This window comes from Clavelina lepadiformis, chromosome 7 (genome assembly GCF_947623445.1).
Source record: "Clavelina lepadiformis chromosome 7, kaClaLepa1.1, whole genome shotgun sequence".
Lineage (NCBI taxonomy): Eukaryota > Metazoa > Chordata > Ascidiacea > Aplousobranchia > Clavelinidae > Clavelina > Clavelina lepadiformis.
This window is the reverse complement of record NC_135246.1, coordinates 1833139-1855097: the sequence shown is the minus strand read 5'-3', so window position 1 is coordinate 1855097 and position 21959 is coordinate 1833139. Positions and strand designations below refer to the sequence as shown.

General features: G+C 38.8%; 17 non-coding genes across 17 annotated transcripts; all 17 read left to right on the top strand.

Annotated features, from left to right (window-relative positions):
- The first annotated feature begins 4377 nt into the window (after positions 1-4377).
- Positions 4378-4450, top strand: Trnar-acg (transfer RNA arginine (anticodon ACG)). Its single transcript has one exon. It is a non-coding gene; the product is annotated as a tRNA-Arg (tRNA).
- A 354-nt stretch (positions 4451-4804) lies between these two features.
- On the top strand, positions 4805-4877 carry Trnar-ucg (transfer RNA arginine (anticodon UCG)). The gene has a single exon. It is a non-coding gene; the product is annotated as a tRNA-Arg (tRNA).
- Positions 4878-6094: 1217 nt separating this feature from the next.
- Trnar-acg (transfer RNA arginine (anticodon ACG)) lies at positions 6095-6167 on the top strand. The gene has a single exon. It is a non-coding gene; the product is annotated as a tRNA-Arg (tRNA).
- Positions 6168-6521: 354 nt separating this feature from the next.
- Positions 6522-6594, top strand: Trnar-ucg (transfer RNA arginine (anticodon UCG)). The gene has a single exon. It is a non-coding gene; the product is annotated as a tRNA-Arg (tRNA).
- Positions 6595-8238: 1644 nt separating this feature from the next.
- Trnar-ucg (transfer RNA arginine (anticodon UCG)) lies at positions 8239-8311 on the top strand. The gene has a single exon. It is a non-coding gene; the product is annotated as a tRNA-Arg (tRNA).
- A 1656-nt stretch (positions 8312-9967) lies between these two features.
- Trnar-acg (transfer RNA arginine (anticodon ACG)) lies at positions 9968-10040 on the top strand. The gene has a single exon. It is a non-coding gene; the product is annotated as a tRNA-Arg (tRNA).
- Positions 10041-10394: 354 nt separating this feature from the next.
- Trnar-ucg (transfer RNA arginine (anticodon UCG)) lies at positions 10395-10467 on the top strand. The gene has a single exon. It is a non-coding gene; the product is annotated as a tRNA-Arg (tRNA).
- A 1656-nt stretch (positions 10468-12123) lies between these two features.
- Positions 12124-12196, top strand: Trnar-acg (transfer RNA arginine (anticodon ACG)). The gene has a single exon. It is a non-coding gene; the product is annotated as a tRNA-Arg (tRNA).
- Positions 12197-12550: 354 nt separating this feature from the next.
- Positions 12551-12623, top strand: Trnar-ucg (transfer RNA arginine (anticodon UCG)). Its single transcript has one exon. It is a non-coding gene; the product is annotated as a tRNA-Arg (tRNA).
- A 1656-nt stretch (positions 12624-14279) lies between these two features.
- Positions 14280-14352, top strand: Trnar-acg (transfer RNA arginine (anticodon ACG)). Its single transcript has one exon. It is a non-coding gene; the product is annotated as a tRNA-Arg (tRNA).
- Positions 14353-14706: 354 nt separating this feature from the next.
- On the top strand, positions 14707-14779 carry Trnar-ucg (transfer RNA arginine (anticodon UCG)). The gene has a single exon. It is a non-coding gene; the product is annotated as a tRNA-Arg (tRNA).
- Positions 14780-16435: 1656 nt separating this feature from the next.
- On the top strand, positions 16436-16508 carry Trnar-acg (transfer RNA arginine (anticodon ACG)). Its single transcript has one exon. It is a non-coding gene; the product is annotated as a tRNA-Arg (tRNA).
- A 354-nt stretch (positions 16509-16862) lies between these two features.
- Trnar-ucg (transfer RNA arginine (anticodon UCG)) lies at positions 16863-16935 on the top strand. The gene has a single exon. It is a non-coding gene; the product is annotated as a tRNA-Arg (tRNA).
- Positions 16936-18591: 1656 nt separating this feature from the next.
- Trnar-acg (transfer RNA arginine (anticodon ACG)) lies at positions 18592-18664 on the top strand. Its single transcript has one exon. It is a non-coding gene; the product is annotated as a tRNA-Arg (tRNA).
- A 354-nt stretch (positions 18665-19018) lies between these two features.
- Trnar-ucg (transfer RNA arginine (anticodon UCG)) lies at positions 19019-19091 on the top strand. Its single transcript has one exon. It is a non-coding gene; the product is annotated as a tRNA-Arg (tRNA).
- Positions 19092-20747: 1656 nt separating this feature from the next.
- Trnar-acg (transfer RNA arginine (anticodon ACG)) lies at positions 20748-20820 on the top strand. The gene has a single exon. It is a non-coding gene; the product is annotated as a tRNA-Arg (tRNA).
- A 354-nt stretch (positions 20821-21174) lies between these two features.
- On the top strand, positions 21175-21247 carry Trnar-ucg (transfer RNA arginine (anticodon UCG)). The gene has a single exon. It is a non-coding gene; the product is annotated as a tRNA-Arg (tRNA).
- Positions 21248-21959: the final 712 nt, after the last annotated feature.

The following is a 21959-nucleotide window of genomic DNA, read 5'->3' as shown; positions in this document are numbered from 1 at the left end:
CATTCAGGCTTGGTCAATGGCATCATAGACAGCCAATGAAACGGCATTTTTTCTCTATCATAACTAAATGACGATTCATGGTGTTCCGGAGCGTAGTCACAGCGACCGAGGAGGAAACTTTGAGAGCCAGTTGTTTAAAGAGCTTATTGATCTTCTCGGCTGCAAGAAATCAAGAACCACAGCATACCACCTTTCTGGGAACGGAGCGGTTGAAAGGACCAACAGAACAATCCTTTCCATCATGCAGAACTATGTCCAGCGCGATCCACTATCCTAGGATAAATCCCTCTCCTCAATTGGTGCGACCTATAACGCCAGTCGACACGAAGAGACAGGTGTTTCTCCACATTTCCTTCTGACAGGACAAGAATTGAGGTTACCAGCAGATTTGATGACTGGACAGCCTTCAAGTCATCCATCGTCGTCGGCAATGTTCGATTTACAAGACCGTATGCGGCTTGTCCACGAAATCGTGAAAACAAGACTCGACCAATGTCGGCAATCCATGAAAGCACGTTACGACAAGTCGGTATCGAGACAAGCGGAGTTTCAAGTGGGAGACAAGGTCATGCTGCGAAACACTGTCATATCAAAAGATGAAAAGCGAAAGTTTCACCTCCCTTATTCAGGCCCCTACGAAGTTGTTGAGGCTTTGCCGCCCGTAAATTATCTCATTCGCAATCATGAACGGACGTTAAGGGTACATTTTAACAGGCTAAAGCTAAGCAGACGAGACTATGATACAGGGATGCCTTCCTATAGTCAAGCTAGTCGCCCAGAAGATGTCCCCCAGCAATTGGACACGCCTGGACTGGAGCTTACTTTTTTAATAACCGATCAAATGCAAATCGCCGCGAGAGTAACAATTTTAATAACGTTAATAACTCCCGAAATAACGGTCGACTTCGCCGAAGCCCACGTCGCCCTATTCGTTACCCAGACGTCGAAAGGTATTAATTGTTTATTTGTGTGATGCTTGATGCTATGTTGTTGACTACTTTCCTATGATTTGCGTTTTATTTACCACAGTTTCAAGTATGATTGTATTTTATTTCGGATCCGTTTATATACGTCCTATTTTAGCTATCAATCTCACGTTTTTATACTTTTGTTGTGTTATTAGCATGAAGCGTGATTTGTAACCCACCGATACTTTTTATTGTGTTTGTGCTATTGTGTTGGTATAGTCATCATATGTTTAAATTTCTTTTATAACAAGTTATTTTAAATTTGGCCGTGGTTTGCAATGTAATGTTTGTGTTTACATTTTCTGCATAGAAATGCTGTACCTTGATTTTTGTTTTTATTGGTGGGATAATCATAATTTCTGTCACTAGTGCTCCATTTTGCTGTGTGTAAAAATAATTCGTTTTTGTAAACCTTTTTTACGTGGCCCACTATAGCATACGTAGTGTCGAAAAAGTTTTCTTCAAAATTCACAAATTCATCTGGGTAACAAAAGTAATGGTGGTTGCTTCGTGATTATATTGTAGTTTGTCGTTGTATTTACCATATACTTAGCCTATAGCCTGTTATGCTGATTGATGTTCAAACAATGCCAGAGCGAAATTTATTGGAGAGGGATGAGTGTTACGTTGTTTAACGCTTGATTTGTCATTCTGCAGTCTTGTCTGCCTCCGGGTGGAAGCGCTTGTCGATTTGACTGCGCCTTGTCTGTTGCCACAACGAGACCGAGACCAGTACTGCTGTGTATACGTGCCTAGTTTTGTCCATTTTTGAAATACGATCTTATAGTTAACTGCAGATCTCTTCGAACCAGCACTAGAAAAAGGCCGGTAACATAAAAAGCCGACAAACAATATCCAAAGCACTCCTCACTACAAAAGGCAAGTTGAGTAGTGACGGTAAGGGGCGCTGTTTTGATACTTTACTAAAATAAATAAGATGGACAGTGAGAAGTGGAAGTGAGTAATAATTCATCTTGCCAAATACTTGAAACTTCTTGCAACAAACCATAAAGCATATCGCCATTATTTTAAATGGAGGGAAGACAAAACCATGACCGAGAAAGAATGATAGAGATGATCAAAGAAAAATATCCAAACCTGGACGTTTACATGAAGAAGAGATATACGTTATGAGATAAATTGTTACAAAAAATTGAGCCTAACTTATCTAATCATTGCTGATGGTTTGACTTGCTAACCAGGAGCCAACTGAATGCGGTGGGAGGATTTAGTTCAGCTTTTATATATAAATCATTTGTTTGCCATTTTTAAATCTGACGCAAGCGTTTTCCTACGGCTTACAAATGATGCCTTCAAATATAGTTGAATTAAACAGCTACATATTCTATGGCGACGTAAAATATTACGTCACGGCAGTATTTTCAATCGTTTTAATTTGTTTAGGCCAAAAAGGTGTAATGAACCACAATATATATTCCCTTCCTTTTAATGGAAAAATGCTTTTGTAGTGCAGGGGTCGGCAACCCCTGGAACGCGAGATGATTTAACATGGCACGCCAAGTGATTTGACGCGCACGCGAATTCACCAGAGTGCAACAATAAGTTGTTCCTAGACCAGCGCCGAACAAATTTCTTGCTCTTCGAGTTACAGCTTGCTTTGATTGCATCACTAACATTATTGCGCAGTCTAGAGCTAACTAAATAGTTGCACACATCTCCAGTCGAGTGTTGTTAGTAGGTTAGTTAAATTGAATATATACAAACTACAGTACATGCCTAGGCTGATACTCATATAGCCTATCAATAAGACTCTTGTTTGGCACTTTTGTAGGCAGAATAAAAATTAGAGAAGCAGTTAGGCATACTACTAGCTCCCAGAATATCAGTGGATAGCATAAAAAATGCATATATTTACAGAATTTAACTTACGAAATTAGGTTTATGGCGTCTCCAAACAGACTTAAACTGGCCGTCAGATCATTCCAAGAATCCTGGACGACAGATTTCGGATTCGTTTCTCGAGACGACCGAGCTGAGTGTGAGTTCTGTTGGCAAAACGTCGTTTGCCGAACATCAAACATAAAACGACATTTTGAAACGAAGCACGAGAAATCCTTCAAGGACAATGCAGAGAAGATCGAATCACTGAAAAAAGCAGTCCGCATATCTCGCAACGCACAGCGGCATTTTGATTGGATCAGAAGTTTGCAGGTTCGAGTCCTGCCGTGCTCGCTTTCGTATCTATCCACTCACAGCATGAAAGCCAAATATTGGCTTATGCACACAATGTAAATTAGTAACCTTCGAAGTACTTTTTAAAGAATCAAATTGGGATTTATTTGTTTCGTTTATGGAAATCAAATCTCGACGTTCCAAAAACATTTCGGTGTTTATACAATCAATTTAGTCGCTGTATGCTCGCCGGGCGTTGTGGCGCGCTCCTGTAATCCAGCTACTTGGAGGCTGGAGTTGTTGAAAAACTTGAAACTGGGAAATGTGCGGTACTTGGACCTATGTCCATCAGGTGTCCGCGCTAAGCTCAGCGTCAATATGGTCGTCTTATGGGAACGTAAGGTGTCCAGGTTGTCCAAAAAGGAACGAACCGGGTCAGGTCCGAAAGGGAGCAGCCAAAAGTTCCTGCGTTGTCCAGTAGCGGGACAGCACACGTGAATAGGCCGAGCGCCGTAGCCCGGTTAATATAGTTGGACACAACTCTTTCTTGTTAAAAGCTTCCTGTTTCGTGTATGGTACATTGCTGACTTACTTACATTGTACACAAATTGGGCCGTAAAACTTATTTTAATGCGTAAAAACAAGCTTCAAATATTAACATAAATACAGTAGTTCTGTAAATGTACGAAAAGTTTCTCATCGCGTAAAGATAATATTACGAGTGCTATGTATGAAGGAAACGTATTTGTGAAAAACTTAGACTTTTCTGAGTTTGTTAGACTCTTACGTAGGGCTTTTAAAATCTGTTTACACCAATCAGTGCCAACATGGTCGGTATTGTGTTTTGGCCTTGGAATTATCCTAGAAAATGAAGTGTTTCAAATGTCAAGATCGCGTACAGGATGTAGGTGAAACTTGGCATGAGAAAGAAGAAAATTTGTATTTAAGGCCAAAATATCCACTCTATATACTAACCCTATATACAGCGGGAGATAAAGGTATGTGAATTCTGTCATATACCAGTATGGTGTAGTCGTAAGCATGCCTATACTTTGTATGCAAAAGGTAATCGCGATTGTATTCTTGGTAATTTTACTACACATTAAGTGATAAAATGAGACATTTGCCTCTTCTTCAAATATATACATCTCCTAAAACACGCACCTTGACGTAACCAACGTTTTGTTATGTATAAATGCATTTAAATTATTGAAATTGTAACTGAGGTAAATTTATTTAAACTGGATTACGTAATCGACATTTTGTAAAAGCTTGTGGGTGCGTGGCGCAATGGATAACGCGTCTGACTACGGATCAGAAGATTCCAGGTTCGAATCCTGGCGCGCTCGTTCAAACTTTTTACGAATTCGTAGACAATCAAAGCTAATAAGATAATTTTGCTTAGTGTTAAAATCCAAGTATCTACCAGTTTATTTTACCGAGTAAGGATTTGAGACATATGAAGTTTATACTTGACGGACACGAGCAATTACTTCCATGTTATGAAATTGTTAGTTTAAGCAAGATTCAGGAGCACTTTTGCAAATAACTGGTGCAGGGGGATCTGTCATGCATTCAACGAAATTTTCAGGTCAGTCCTGTACTTGGAAGGATTTGCCATGTGAACGAGGTGCTGCACCAACTGATTCAGATTACACCAATCTCGTATTGATGGAAGTTACGTTGATTACATTTCCTTGACAGGGCACGTAGCGTAATGGATAACGCGTCTGACTTCGGATCAGAAGATTGCAGGTTCGAGTCCTGCCGTGCTCGCTTTCGAATGTAACCACTCACAGTATAAACGCCAAACATTGGCTTACTCGCACAATGTACATGAGTAAACTTTGAGGGAGTTTTTAAAGAATCAAATTGAGATTTATTTGTTTCGTATATGGAAATCAAATCTCGACGTTCTAAAAATTTTTTGATGTTGATACACTTGATTTAGTCGCTGTATGCTCGCCGGGCGTTGTGGCGCGCGCCTGTAATCCAGCTACTTGGAAGCTGGAGTTGTTGAACAACTTGAAACTGGGAAATGTGCGGTAATTGGACCTATGTCGAGCAGGTGTCCGCGCTAAGCTCAGCGTCAATATGGCCGTCTTATGGGAACGTAAGGTGTCCAGGTTGTCCAAGAAGGAACGAACCGTGTCAGGTCCGAAAGGGAGCAGCCAAAAGTTCCTGCGTTGACCAGTAGCGGGACAGCACCCGTGAATAGGCCGAGTCTCGTAGCCCGGTTAATATAATTGGACTCAACTCTCTTTTGTTAAAACCATTCTGTTTCGTGTATGGTGCACTGCTGACTTAATTAGTTTGTACACAATTTGGGCCGTAAAACTTATTTTAATGCGTAAAAATCAAACTTCAAATATTAACATAAATACAGTAGTTCTGTAAATGTACGAAAAGTTTCTCATCGCTTAAAGATAATATTACGAGTGCTATGTATGAAGGAAACGTATTTGTGAAAAACTTACACTTTTTTGAGTTTGTTAGACTCTTACGTAGAGCTTTTAAAATCTGTTTACACCAATCAGGGGCAACATGGTTGATTTTGTGTTTTGGCCTTGGAATTATCCTAGAAAATGAAGTGTTTCAAATTTCCAGATCGCGTGCAGGATGTAGGTGAAACTTGGCATGAGGAAGAAGAAAATTTGTATTTATGGCCAAAATATCCATTCTATATACTAACATTATATACAGTGGGAGATAGAGGTATGTGAATTCTGTCATATACCAGTATGGTGTAGTCGTAGGCATGCCTATACTTTGTATGCAAAAGGTAATCGCGATTGTATTCTTGGTAATTTTACTACACATTAAGTGATAAAATGAGACATTTGCCTCTTCTTCAAATATATACATTTCCTAAAACACGCACCTTGACGTAACCAACGTTTTGTTATGTATAAATGCATTTAAATTATTGAAATTGTAACTGAGGTAAATTTATTTAAACTGGATTACGTAATCGACATTTTGTAAAAGCTTGTGGGTGCGTGGCGCAATGGATAACGCGTCTGACTACGGATCAGAAGATTCCAGGTTCGAATCCTGGCGCGCTCGTTCAAACTTTTTACGAATTCGTAGACAATCAAAGCTAATAAGATAATTTTGCTTAGTGTTAAAATCCAAGTATCTACCAGTTTATTTTACCGAGTAAGGATTTGAGACATATGAAGTTTATACTTGACGGACACGAGCAATCTCTTCCATGTTATGAAATTGTTAGTTTAAGCAAGATTCAGGAGCACTTTTGCAAATAACTGGTGCAGGGGGATCTGTCATGCATTCAACGAAATTTTCAGGTCAGTCCTGTACTTGGAAGAATTTGCCATGTGAACGAGGTGCTGCACCAACTGATTCAGATTACACCAATCTCGTATTGATGGAAGTTACGTTGATTACATTTCCTTGACAGGGCACGTAGCGTAATGGATAACGCGTCTGACTTCGGATCAGAAGATTGCAGGTTCGAGTCCTGCCGTGCTCGCTTTCGAATGTAACCACTCACAGTATAAACGCCAAACATTGGCTTACTCGCACAATGTACATGAGTAAACTTTGAGGGAGTTTTTAAAGAATCAAATTGAGATTTATTTGTTTCGTATATGGAAATCAAATCTCGACGTTCTAAAAATTTTTTGATGTTTATACACTTGATTTAGTCGCTGTATGCTCGCCGGGCGTTGTGGCGCGCGCCTGTAATCCAGCTACTTGGAAGCTGGAGTTGTTGAACAACTTGAAACTGGGAAATGTGCGGTACTTGGACCTATGTCGAGCAGGTGTCCGCGCTAAGCTCAGCGTCAATATGGCCGTCTTATGGGAACGTAAGGTGTCCAGGTTGTCCAAGAAGGAACGAACCGTGTCAGGTCCGAAAGGGAGCAGCCAAAAGTTCCTGCGTTGACCAGTAGCGGGACAGCACCCGTGAATAGGCCGAGTCTCGTAGCCCGGTTAATATAATAGGACTCAACTCTCTTTTGTTAAAACCATTCTGTTTCGTGTATGGTGCACTGCTGACTTAATTAGTTTGTACACAATTTGGGCCGTAAAACTTATTTTAATGCGTAAAAATCAAACTTCAAATATTAACATAAATACAGTAGTTCTGTAAATGTACGAAAAGTTTCTCATCGCTTAAAGATAATATTACGAGTGCTATGTATGAAGGAAACGTATTTGTGCAAAACTTACACTTTTCTGAGTTTGTTTGACTCTTACGTAGGGCTTTTAAAATCTGTTTACACCAATCAGGGGCAACATGGTTGATTTTGTGTTTTGGCCTTGGAATTATCCTAGAAAATGAAGTGTTTCAAATTTCCAGATCGCGTGCAAGATGTAGGTGAAACTTGGCATGAGGAAGAAGAAAATTTGTATTTATGGCCAAAATATCCATTCTATATACTAACCCTATATACAGTGGGAGATAGAGGTATGTGAATTCTGTCATATACCAGTATGGTGTAGTCGTAGGCATGCCTATACTTTGTATGCAAAAGGTAATCGCGATTGTATTCTTGGTAATTTTACTACACATTAAGTGATAAAATGAGACATTTGCACCTTCTTCAAATATATACATCTCCTAAAACACGCACCTTGACGTAACCAAAGTTTTGTTATGTATAAATGCATTTAATTTATTGAAATTGTAACTGAGGTAGATTTATTTGAACTGGATTACGTAATCGACATTTTATAAAAGCTTGTGGGTGCGTGGCGCAATGGATAACGCGTCTGAATACGGATCAGAAGATTCCAGGTTCGAATACTGGCGCGCTCGTTCAAACTTTTTACGAATTCGTAGACAATCAAAGCTAATAAGATAACTTTGCTTAGTCTTTAAATCCAAATATCTACCAGTTTATTTTACCGAGAAAGTAATTGAGAGATATGAAGTTTATATTTGACGGACAAGAGCAATCACTTCCATGTTATGAAATTGTTAGTTTAAGCACGACTCAGGAGCACTTTTGCAATTAACTGGTGCAGGGGGATCTGTCATGCATTTAACGATATTTTCAGGTCAGTCCTGTACTTGGAAGAACTTGCCATGTGAACGAGGTTCACCACCAATCAAATTAGATTACACCAACCTCGTATTGATGGAAGTTACGCTGATTGCTTTTCCTTGACAGGGCACGTAGCGTAATGGATAACGCGTCTGACTTCGGATCAGAAGATTGCAGGTTCGAGTCCTGCCGTGCTCGCTTTCGAATGAATCAACTCACAGTATAAAAGCCAACTATTGGCTTATTCTCACAATGTACGTTTGTAAAGTTTGAGGCAGTTTTTATAGAACCAAATTGGGATTTATTTGTTTCGTATATGGAAATCAAATCTCGACGTTCCAAAAATAATTTGATGTTTATACGCTCCATTTAGTGGCTGTAGGCTCGCCGGGCGTTGTGGCGCGCGCCTGTAATCCAGTTACTTGGAAGCTGGAGTTGTTGAACAACTTGAAACTGGGAAATGTGCGGTACTTGGACCTATGTCGAGCAGGTGTCCGCGCTAAGCTCAGCGTCAATATGGCCGTCTTATGGAAACTTAAGGTGTCCAGGTTGTCTAAGGAGGAACGAGCCGGGTCAGGTCCGAAAGGGAGCAGCCAAAAGTTCCCGCGTTGACCAGTAGCGGGACAGCACCCGTGAATAGGCCGAGTCTCGTAGCCCGGTTAATATAATTGGACTCAACTCTCTTTTGTTAAAACCATTCTGTTTCGTGTATGGTACACTGCTGACTTAATTAGTTTGTACACAAATTGGGCCGTAAAACTTATTTTAATGCGTAAAAATCAAACTTCAAATATTAACATAAAAGCAGTAGTTTTGTAAACGTACGAAAAGTTTCTCATCGCGTAAAGATAATATTACGAGTGCTATGTATGAAGGAAACGTGTTTGTGAAAAACTTAAACTTTTCTAAGTTTGTTAGACTCTTACGTAGGGCTTTTAAAATACGTTTCCACCAATCAGTGCCAACATGGTCGGTATTGTGTTTTGGCCTTGGAATTATCCTAGAAAATGAAGTGTTTCCAATTTTAAGATGGCGTTCAAGATGTAGGTAAAACTTGGCATGAGAAAAACGAAAATTTGTATTTCAAGAGGGGTCAAACACCAAAAATGCCATAAAATCTTTGTTTGTTTTTTCATACAGTAAATTTGCTTACTAAAAACTGATTACTCAAAAATTCCTCCATTGGGCTCTCTGAAATTTCGAATGTCAGTTCAGTATGCTTTGAACTACCATTCCATAAAATGCCATCAAAAAACCATGATTCAAACATTTTTCACAGAGGCGCAAAATATACACTAAAATTTTTGGTTTAAAAAACCCAATCTTAGCTATTTTCATGCTAATTTTTAGCCTAATTCTGCACGAGTCCCGGGACATTAAAGCACGCCAACTGCTATTGCAATTTCTAGGCTACAAAACATGCTGTTTTCTGATTGGTCTAAATAGCTTCTTTAAAGCCCTACGTAGGAGTACAACAAATTCAAAAAGATCTTAGTTTTAGGTCTTTGACCCCTCTTAAGGGCAAACTATCCAATCTATATATTAATCCTATTTACAGCGGGAGTTAGAGGTACGTGAATTCTGTCATATACGAGTATGGTGTAATCGTAGGCATACCTATACTTTGTATGCAAAAGGTAATCGCGACTGTATTCTTGGTAATGTTACTACAAATTAAGTGATAAAATCAGACATTTGCCCCTTCTTCAAATATATACAATACATCTCCTAAAACACGAACCTTGACGTAACTAATGTTTTGTTATGTATAAATGCATTTAATATATTGAAATTTTAACTGAGGTAAATTCATTATTACAGGGATTACGTAAATGACATTTTGTAAAAACTTGTGGGTGCGTGGCGCAATGGATAACGCGTCTGACTACGGATCAGAAGATTCCAGGTTCGAATCCTGGCTCGCTCGTTCAAGCTTTTTACGAATTCGTAGACAATCAAAACTAATCAGATATTTTTGCTTAGTTTTAAAATCCAAATATCTACCAGTTTATTTTACCGAGAAAGGATTTGAGACATATGAAGTTTATATTTGACGGACACGAGCAATCTGTTCCATGTGGTGAAATTGTTAGTTTAAGCACGACTCAGGAGCATTTTTGCAATTAACTGGTGCAGGGGGATCTGTCATGCATTTAACGATATTTTCAGGTCAGTCCTGTACTTGGAAGAACTTGCCATGTGAACGAGGTTCACCACCAATCAAATTAGATTACACCAACCTCGTATTGATGGAAGTTACGCTGATTGCTTTTCCTTGACAGGGCACGTAGCGTAATGGATAACGCGTCTGACTTCGGATCAGAAGATTGCAGGTTCGAGTCCTGCCGTGCTCGCTTTCGAATGAATCAACTCACAGTATAAAAGCCAACTATTGGCTTATTCTCACAATGTACGTTTGTAAAGTTTGAGGCAGTTTTTATAGAACCAAATTGAGATTTATTTGTTTTGTAAATTGAAATCAAATCTCGACGTTCCAAAAATATTTAGATGTTTATACGCTCCATTTAGTCGCTGTATGCTCGCCGGGCGTTGTGGCGCACGCCTGTAATCCAGTTACTTGGAAGCTGGAGTTGTTGAACAACTTGAAACTGGGAAATGTGGGGTACTTGGACCTATGTCGAGCAGGTGTCCGCGCTAAGCTCAGCGTCAATATGGCCGTCTTATGGGAACGTAAGGTGTCCAGGTTGTCCAAGAAGGAACGAACCGGGTCAGGTCCGTAAGGGAGCAGCCAAGAGTTCCTGCGTTGACCAGTAGCCGGACAGCACCCGTGAATAGGCCGAGTCTCGTAGCCCGGTTAATATAATTGGACTCAACTCTCTTTTGTTAAAACCATTCTGTTTCGTGTATGGTACACTGCTGACTTAATTAGTTTGTACACACATTGGGCCGTAAAACTTATTTTAATGCGTAAAAATCAAACTTCAAATATTAACATAAAAGCAGTAGTTTTGTAAACGTACGAAAAGTTTCTCATCGCGTAAAGATAATATTACGAGTGCTATGTATGAAGGAAACGTGTTTGTGAAAAACTTAAACTTTTCTAAGTTTGTTAGACTCTTACGTAGGGCTTTTAAAATACGTTTCCACCAATCAGTGCCAACATGGTCGGTATTGTGTTTTGGCCTTGGAATTATCCTAGAAAATGAAGTGTTTCCAATTTTAAGATGGCGTTCAAGATGTAGGTAAAACTTGGCATGAGAAAAACGAAAATTTGTATTTCAAGAGGGGTCAAACACCAAAAATGCCATAAAATCTTTGTTTGTTTTTTCATACAGTAAATTTGCTTACTAAAAACTGATTACTCAAAAATTCCTCCATTGGGCTCTCTGAAATTTCGAATGTCAGTTCAGTATGCTTTGAACTACCATTCCATAAAATGCCATCAAAAAACCATGATTCAAACATTTTTCACAGAGGCGCAAAATATACACTAAAAGTTTTGGTTTAAAAAACCCAATCTTAGCTATTTTCATGCTAATTTTTAGCCTAATTCTGCACGAGTCCCGGGACATTAAAGCACGCCAACTGCTATTGCAATTTCTAGGCTACAAAACATGCTGTTTTCTGATTGGTCTAAATAGCTTCTTTAAAGCCCTACGTAGGAGTACAACAAATTCAAAAAGATCTTAGTTTTAGGTCTTTGACCCCTCTTAAGGGCAAACTATCCAATCTATATATTAATCCTATTTACAGCGGGAGTTAGAGGTACGTGAATTCTGTCATATACGAGTATGGTGTAATCGTAGGCATACCTATACTTTGTATGCAAAAGGTAATCGCGACTGTATTCTTGGTAATGTTACTACAAATTAAGTGATAAAATCAGACATTTGCCCCTTCTTCAAATATATACAATACATCTCCTAAAACACGAACCTTGACGTAACTAATGTTTTGTTATGTATAAATGCATTTAATATATTGAAATTTTAACTGAGGTAAATTCATTATTACAGGGATTACGTAAATGACATTTTGTAAAAACTTGTGGGTGCGTGGCGCAATGGATAACGCGTCTGACTACGGATCAGAAGATTCCAGGTTCGAATCCTGGCTCGCTCGTTCAAGCTTTTTACGAATTCGTAGACAATCAAAACTAATCAGATATTTTTGCTTAGTTTTAAAATCCAAATATCTACCAGTTTATTTTACCGAGAAAGGATTTGAGACATATGAAGTTTATATTTGACGGACACGAGCAATCTGTTCCATGTGGTGAAATTGTTAGTTTAAGCACGACTCAGGAGCACTTTTGCAATTAACTGGTGCAGGGGGATCTGTCATGCATTTAACGATATTTTCAGGTCAGTCCTGTACTTGGAAGAACTTGCCATGTGAACGAGGTTCACCACCAATCAAATTAGATTACACCAACCTCGTATTGATGGAAGTTACGCTGATTGCTTTTCCTTGACAGGGCACGTAGCGTAATGGATAACGCGTCTGACTTCGGATCAGAAGATTGCAGGTTCGAGTCCTGCCGTGCTCGCTTTCGAATGAATCAACTCACAGTATAAAAGCCAACTATTGGCTTATTCTCACAATGTACGTTTGTAAAGTTTGAGGCAGTTTTTATAGAACCAAATTGAGATTTATTTGTTTTGTAAATTGAAATCAAATCTCGACGTTCCAAAAATATTTAGATGTTTATACGCTCCATTTAGTCGCTGTATGCTCGCCGGGCGTTTTGGCGCACCCCTGTAATCCAGTTACTTGGAAGCTGGAGTTGTTGAACAACTTGAAACTGGGAAATGTGGGGTACTTGGACCTATGTCGAGCAGGTGTCCGCGCTAAGCTCAGCGTCAATATGGCCGTCTTATGGGAACGTAAGGTGTCCAGGTTGTCCAAGAAGGAACGAACCGGGTCAGGTCCGTAAGGGAGCAGCCAAAAGTTCCTGCGTTGACCAGTAGCTGGACAGCACCCGTGAATAAGCCGAGTCTCGTAGCCCGGTTAATATAATTGGACTCAACTCTCTTTTGTTAAAACCATTCTGTTTCGTGTATGGTACACTGCTGACTTAATTAGTTTGTACACAAATTGGGCCGTAAAACTTATTTTAATGCGTAAAAATCAAACTTCAAATATTAACATAAAAGCAGTAGTTTTGTAAACGTACGAAAAATTTCTCATCGCGTAAAGATAATATTACAAGTGCTATGTATGAAGGAAACGTGTTTGTGAAAAACTTAAACTTTTCTAAGTTTGTTAGACTCTTACGTAGGGCTTTTAAAATACGTTTCCACCAATCAGTGCCAACATGGTCGGTATTGTGTTTTGGCCTTGGAATTATCCTAGAAAATGAAGTGTTTCCAATTTTAAGATGGCGTTCAAGATGTAGGTAAAACTTGGCATGAGAAAAACGAAAATTTGTATTTCAAGAGGGGTCAAACACCAAAAATGCCATAAAATCTTTGTTTGTTTTTTCATACAGTAAATTTGCTTACTAAAAACTGATTACTCAAAAATTCCTCCATTGGGCTCTCTGAAATTTCGAATGTCAGTTCATTATGCTTTGAACTACCATTCCATAAAATGCCATCAAAAAACCATGATTCAAACATTTTTCACAGAGGCGCAAAATATACACTAAAAGTTTTGGTTTAAAAAACCCAATCTTAGCTATTTTCATGCTAATTTTTAGCCTAATTCTGCACGAGTCCCGGGACATTAAAGCACGCCAACTGCTATTGCAATTTCTAGGCTACAAAACATGCTGTTTTCTGATTGGTCTAAATAGCTTCTTTAAAGCCCTACGTAGGAGTACAACAAATTCAAAAAGATCTTAGTTTTAGGTCTTTGACCCCTATTAAGGGCAAACTATCCAATCTATATATTAATCCTATTTACAGCGGGAGTTAGAGGTACGTGAATTCTGTCATATACGAGTATGGTGTAATCGTAGGCATACCTATACTTTGTATGCAAAAGGTAATCGCGACTGTATTCTTGGTAATGTTACTACAAATTAAGTGATAAAATCAGACATTTGCCCCTTCTTCAAATATATACAATACATCTCCTAAAACACGAACCTTGACGTAACTAATGTTTTGTTATGTATAAATGCATTTAATATATTGAAATTTTAACTGAGGTAAATTCATTATTACAGGGATTACGTAAATGACATTTTGTAAAAACTTGTGGGTGCGTGGCGCAATGGATAACGCGTCTGACTACGGATCAGAAGATTCCAGGTTCGAATCCTGGCTCGCTCGTTCAAGCTTTTTACGAATTCGTAGACAATCAAAACTAATCAGATATTTTTGCTTAGTTTTAAAATCCAAATATCTACCAGTTTATTTTACCGAGAAAGGATTTGAGACATATGAAGTTTATATTTGACGGACACGAGCAATCTGTTCCATGTGGTGAAATTGTTAGTTTAAGCACGACTCAGGAGCACTTTTGCAATTAACTGGTGCAGGGGGATCTGTCATGCATTTAACGATATTTTCAGGTCAGTCCTGTACTTGGAAGAACTTGCCATGTGAACGAGGTTCACCACCAATCAAATTAGATTACACCAACCTCGTATTGATGGAAGTTACGCTGATTGCTTTTCCTTGACAGGGCACGTAGCGTAATGGATAACGCGTCTGACTTCGGATCAGAAGATTGCAGGTTCGAGTCCTGCCGTGCTCGCTTTCGAATGAATCAACTCACAGTATAAAAGCCAACTATTGGCTTATTCTCACAATGTACGTTTGTAAAGTTTGAGGCAGTTTTTATAGAACCAAATTGAGATTTATTTGTTTTGTAAATTGAAATCAAATCTCGACGTTCCAAAAATATTTAGATGTTTATACGCTCCATTTAGTCGCTGTATGCTCGCCGGGCGTTGTGGCGCACGCCTGTAATCCAGTTACTTGGAAGCTGGAGTTGTTGAACAACTTGAAACTGGGAAATGTGGGGTACTTGGACCTATGTCGAGCAGGTGTCCGCGCTAAGCTCAGCGTCAATATGGCCGTCTTATGGGAACGTAAGGTGTCCAGGTTGTCCAAGAAGGAACGAACCGGGTCAGGTCCGTAAGGGAGCAGCCAAAAGTTCCTGCGTTGACCAGTAGCCGGACAGCACCCGTGAATAGGCCGAGTCTCGTAGCCCGGTTAATATAATTGGACTCAACTCTCTTTTGTTAAAACCATTCTGTTTCGTGTATGGTACACTGCTGACTTAATTAGTTTGTACACACATTGGGCCGTAAAACTTATTTTAATGCGTAAAAATCAAACTTCAAATATTAACATAAAAGCAGTAGTTTTGTAAACGTACGAAAAGTTTCTCATCGCGTAAAGATAATATTACGAGTGCTATGTATGAAGGAAACGTGTTTGTGAAAAACTTAAACTTTTCTAAGTTTGTTAGACTCTTACGTAGGGCTTTTAAAATACGTTTCCACCAATCAGTGCCAACATGGTCGGTATTGTGTTTTGGCCTTGGAATTATCCTAGAAAATGAAGTGTTTCCAATTTTAAGATGGCGTTCAAGATGTAGGTAAAACTTGGCATGAGAAAAACGAAAATTTGTATTTCAAGAGGGGTCAAACACCAAAAATGCCATAAAATCTTTGTTTGTTTTTTCATACAGTAAATTTGCTTACTAAAAACTGATTACTCAAAAATTCCTCCATTGGGCTCTCTGAAATTTCGAATGTCAGTTCAGTATGCTTTGAACTACCATTCCATAAAATGCCATCAAAAAACCATGATTCAAACATTTTTCACAGAGGCGCAAAATATACACTAAAAGTTTTGGTTTAAAAAACCCAATCTTAGCTATTTTCATGCTAATTTTTAGCCTAATTCTGCACGAGTCCCGGGACATTAAAGCACGCCAACTGCTATTGCAATTTCTAGGCTACAAAACATGCTGTTTTCTGATTGGTCTAAATAGCTTCTTTAAAGCCCTACGTAGGAGTACAACAAATTCAAAAAGATCTTAGTTTTAGGTCTTTGACCCCTCTTAAGGGCAAACTATCCAATCTATATATTAATCCTATTTACAGCGGGAGTTAGAGGTACGTGAATTCTGTCATATACGAGTATGGTGTAATCGTAGGCATACCTATACTTTGTATGCAAAAGGTAATCGCGACTGTATTCTTGGTAATGTTACTACAAATTAAGTGATAAAATCAGACATTTGCCCCTTCTTCAAATATATACAATACATCTCCTAAAACACGAACCTTGACGTAACTAATGTTTTGTTATGTATAAATGCATTTAATATATTGAAATTTTAACTGAGGTAAATTCATTATTACAGGGATTACGTAAATGACATTTTGTAAAAACTTGTGGGTGCGTGGCGCAATGGATAACGCGTCTGACTACGGATCAGAAGATTCCAGGTTCGAATCCTGGCTCGCTCGTTCAAGCTTTTTACGAATTCGTAGACAATCAAAACTAATCAGATATTTTTGCTTAGTTTTAAAATCCAAATATCTACCAGTTTATTTTACCGAGAAAGGATTTGAGACATATGAAGTTTATATTTGACGGACACGAGCAATCTGTTCCATGTGGTGAAATTGTTAGTTTAAGCACGACTCAGGAGCACTTTTGCAATTAACTGGTGCAGGGGGATCTGTCATGCATTTAACGATATTTTCAGGTCAGTCCTGTACTTGGAAGAACTTGCCATGTGAACGAGGTTCACCACCAATCAAATTAGATTACACCAACCTCGTATTGATGGAAGTTACGCTGATTGCTTTTCCTTGACAGGGCACGTAGCGTAATGGATAACGCGTCTGACTTCGGATCAGAAGATTGCAGGTTCGAGTCCTGCCGTGCTCGCTTTCGAATGAATCAACTCACAGTATAAAAGCCAACTATTGGCTTATTCTCACAATGTACGTTTGTAAAGTTTGAGGCAGTTTTTATAGAACCAAATTGAGATTTATTTGTTTTGTAAATTGAAATCAAATCTCGACGTTCCAAAAATATTTAGATGTTTATACGCTCCATTTAGTCGCTGTATGCTCGCCGGGCGTTGTGGCGCACGCCTGTAATCCAGTTACTTGGAAGCTGGAGTTGTTGAACAACTTGAAACTGGGAAATGTGGGGTACTTGGACCTATGTCGAGCAGGTGTCCGCGCTAAGCTCAGCGTCAATATGGCCGTCTTATGGGAACGTAAGGTGTCCAGGTTGTCCAAGAAGGAACGAACCGGGTCAGGTCCGTAAGGGAGCAGCCAAAAGTTCCTGCGTTGACCAGTAGCCGGACAGCACCCGTGAATAGGCCGAGTCTCGTAGCCCGGTTAATATAATTGGACTCAACTCTCTTTTGTTAAAACCATTCTGTTTCGTGTATGGTACACTGCTGACTTAATTAGTTTGTACACACATTGGGCCGTAAAACTTATTTTAATGCGTAAAAATCAAACTTCAAATATTAACATAAAAGCAGTAGTTTTGTAAACGTACGAAAAGTTTCTCATCGCGTAAAGATAATATTACGAGTGCTATGTATGAAGGAAACGTGTTTGTGAAAAACTTAAACTTTTCTAAGTTTGTTAGACTCTTACGTAGGGCTTTTAAAATACGTTTCCACCAATCAGTGCCAACATGGTCGGTATTGTGTTTTGGCCTTGGAATTATCCTAGAAAATGAAGTGTTTCCAATTTTAAGATGGCGTTCAAGATGTAGGTAAAACTTGGCATGAGAAAAACGAAAATTTGTATTTCAAGAGGGGTCAAACACCAAAAATGCCATAAAATCTTTGTTTGTTTTTTCATACAGTAAATTTGCTTACTAAAAACTGATTACTCAAAAATTCCTCCATTGGGCTCTCTGAAATTTCGAATGTCAGTTCAGTATGCTTTGAACTACCATTCCATAAAATGCCATCAAAAAACCATGATTCAAACATTTTTCACAGAGGCGCAAAATATACACTAAAAGTTTTGGTTTAAAAAACCCAATCTTAGCTATTTTCATGCTAATTTTTAGCCTAATTCTGCACGAGTCCCGGGACATTAAAGCACGCCAACTGCTATTGCAATTTCTAGGCTACAAAACATGCTGTTTTCTGATTGGTCTAAATAGCTTCTTTAAAGCCCTACGTAGGAGTACAACAAATTCAAAAAGATCTTAGTTTTAGGTCTTTGACCCCTCTTAAGGGCAAACTATCCAATCTATATATTAATCCTATTTACAGCGGGAGTTAGAGGTACGTGAATTCTGTCATATACGAGTATGGTGTAATCGTAGGCATACCTATACTTTGTATGCAAAAGGTAATCGCGACTGTATTCTTGGTAATGTTACTACAAATTAAGTGATAAAATCAGACATTTGCCCCTTCTTCAAATATATACAATACATCTCCTAAAACACGAACCTTGACGTAACTAATGTTTTGTTATGTATAAATGCATTTAATATATTGAAATTTTAACTGAGGTAAATTCATTATTACAGGGATTACGTAAATGACATTTTGTAAAAACTTGTGGGTGCGTGGCGCAATGGATAACGCGTCTGACTACGGATCAGAAGATTCCAGGTTCGAATCCTGGCTCGCTCGTTCAAGCTTTTTACGAATTCGTAGACAATCAAAACTAATCAGATATTTTTGCTTAGTTTTAAAATCCAAATATCTACCAGTTTATTTTACCGAGAAAGGATTTGAGACATATGAAGTTTATATTTGACGGACACGAGCAATCTGTTCCATGTGGTGAAATTGTTAGTTTAAGCACGACTCAGGAGCACTTTTGCAATTAACTGGTGCAGGGGGATCTGTCATGCATTTAACGATATTTTCAGGTCAGTCCTGTACTTGGAAGAACTTGCCATGTGAACGAGGTTCACCACCAATCAAATTAGATTACACCAACCTCGTATTGATGGAAGTTACGCTGATTGCTTTTCCTTGACAGGGCACGTAGCGTAATGGATAACGCGTCTGACTTCGGATCAGAAGATTGCAGATTCGAGTCCTGCCGTGCTCGCTTTCGAATGAATCAACTCACAGTATAAAAGCCAACTATTGGCTTATTCTCACAATGTACGTTTGTAAAGTTTGAGGCAGTTTTTATAGAACCAAATTGAGATTTATTTGTTTTGTAAATTGAAATCAAATCTCGACGTTCCAAAAATATTTAGATGTTTATACGCTCCATTTAGTCGCTGTATGCTCGCCGGGCGTTGTGGCGCACGCCTGTAATCCAGTTACTTGGAAGCTGGAGTTGTTGAACAACTTGAAACTGGGAAATGTGGGGTACTTGGACCTATGTCGAGCAGGTGTCCGCGCTAAGCTCAGCGTCAATATGGCCGTCTTATGGGAACGTAAGGTGTCCAGGTTGTCCAAGAAGGAACGAACCGGGTCAGGTCCGTAAGGGAGCAGCCAAATGTTCCTGCGTTGACCAGTAGCCGGACAGCACCCGTGAATAGGCCGAGTCTCGTAGCCCGGTTAATATAATTGGACTCAACTCTCTTTTGTTAAAACCATTCTGTTTCGTGTATGGTACACTGCTGACTTAATTAGTTTGTACACACATTGGGCCGTAAAACTTATTTTAATGCGTAAAAATCAAACTTCAAATATTAACATAAAAGCAGTAGTTTTGTAAACGTACGAAAAGTTTCTCATCGCGTAAAGATAATATTACGAGTGCTATGTATGAAGGAAACGTGTTTGTGAAAAACTTAAACTTTTCTAAGTTTGTTAGACTCTTACGTAGGGCTTTTAAAATACGTTTCCACCAATCAGTGCCAACATGGTCGGTATTGTGTTTTGGCCTTGGAATTATCCTAGAAAATGAAGTGTTTCCAATTTTAAGATGGCGTTCAAGATGTAGGTAAAACTTGGCATGAGAAAAACGAAAATTTGTATTTCAAGAGGGGTCAAACACCAAAAATGCCATAAAATCTTTGTTTGTTTTTTCATACAGTACATTTGCTTACTAAAAACTGATTACTCAAAAATTCCTCCATTGGGCTCTCTGAAATTTCGAATGTCAGTTCAGTATGCTTTGAACTACCATTCCATAAAATGCCATCAAAAAACCATGATTCAAACATTTTTCACAGAGGCGCAAAATATACATTAAAAGTTTTGGTTTAAAAAACCCAATCTTAGCTATTTTCATGCTAATTTTTAGCCTAATTCTGCACGAGTCCCGGGACATTAAAGCACGCCAACTGCTATTGCAATTTCTAGGCTACAAAACATGCTGTTTTCTGATTGGTCTAAATAGCTTCTTTAAAGCCCTACGTAGGAGTACAACAAATTCAAAAAGATCTTAGTTTTAGGTCTTTGACCCCTCTTAAGGGCAAACTATCCAATCTATATATTAATCCTATTTACAGCGGGAGTTAGAGGTACGTGAATTCTGTCATATACGAGTATGGTGTAATCGTAGGCATACCTATACTTTGTATGCAAAAGGTAATCGCGACTGTATTCTTGGTAATGTTACTACAAATTAAGTGATAAAATCAGACATTTGCCCCTTCTTCAAATATATACAATACATCTCCTAAAACACGAACCTTGACGTAACTAATGTTTTGTTATGTATAAATGCATATAATATATTGAAATTTTAACTGAGGTAAATTCATTATTACAGGGATTACGTAAATGACATTTTGTAAAAACTTGTGGGTGCGTGGCGCAATGGATAACGCGTCTGACTACGGATCAGAAGATTCCAGGTTCGAATCCTGGCTCGCTCGTTCAAGCTTTTTACGAATTCGTAGACAATCAAAACTAATCAGATATTTTTGCTTAGTTTTAAAATCCAAATATCTACCAGTTTATTTTACCGAGAAAGGATTTGAGACATATGAAGTTTATATTTGACGGACACGAGCAATCTGTTCCATGTGGTGAAATTGTTAGTTTAAGCACGACTCAGGAGCACTTTTGCAATTAACTGGTGCAGGGGGATCTGTCATGCATTTAACGATATTTTCAGGTCAGTCCTGTACTTCGAAGAACTTGCCATGTGAACGAGGTTCACCACCAATCAAATTAGATTACACCAACCTCGTATTGATGGAAGTTACGCTGATTGCTTTTCCTTGACAGGGCACGTAGCGTAATGGATAACGCGTCTGACTTCGGATCAGAAGATTGCAGGTTCGAGTCCTGCCGTGCTCGCTTTCGAATGAATCAACTCACAGTATAAAAGCCAACTATTGGCTTATTCTCACAATGTACGTTTGTAAAGTTTGAGGCAGTTTTTATAGAACCAAATTGAGATTTATTTGTTTTGTAAATTGAAATCAAATCTCGACGTTCCAAAAATATTTAGATGTTTATACGCTCCATTTAGTCGCTGTATGCTCGCCGGGCGTTTTGGCGCACCCCTGTAATCCAGTTACTTGGAAGCTGGAGTTGTTGAACAACTTGAAACTGGGAAATGTGGGGTACTTGGACCTATGTCGAGCAGGTGTCCGCGCTAAGCTCAGCGTCAATATGGCCGTCTTATGGGAACGTAAGGTGTCCAGGTTGTCCAAGAAGGAACGAACCGGGTCAGGTCCGTAAGGGAGCAGCCAAAAGTTCCTGCGTTGACCAGTAGCTGGACAGCACCCGTGAATAAGCCGAGTCTCGTAGCCCGGTTAATATAATTGGACTCAACTCTCTTTTGTTAAAACCATTCTGTTTCGTGTATGGTACACTGCTGACTTAATTAGTTTGTACACAAATTGGGCCGTAAAACTTATTTTAATGCGTAAAAATCAAACTTCAAATATTAACATAAAAGCAGTAGTTTTGGAAACGTACGAAAAGTTTCTCATCGCGTAAAGATAATATTACGAGTGCTATGTATGAAGGAAACGTGTTTGTGAAAAACTTAAACTTTTCTAAG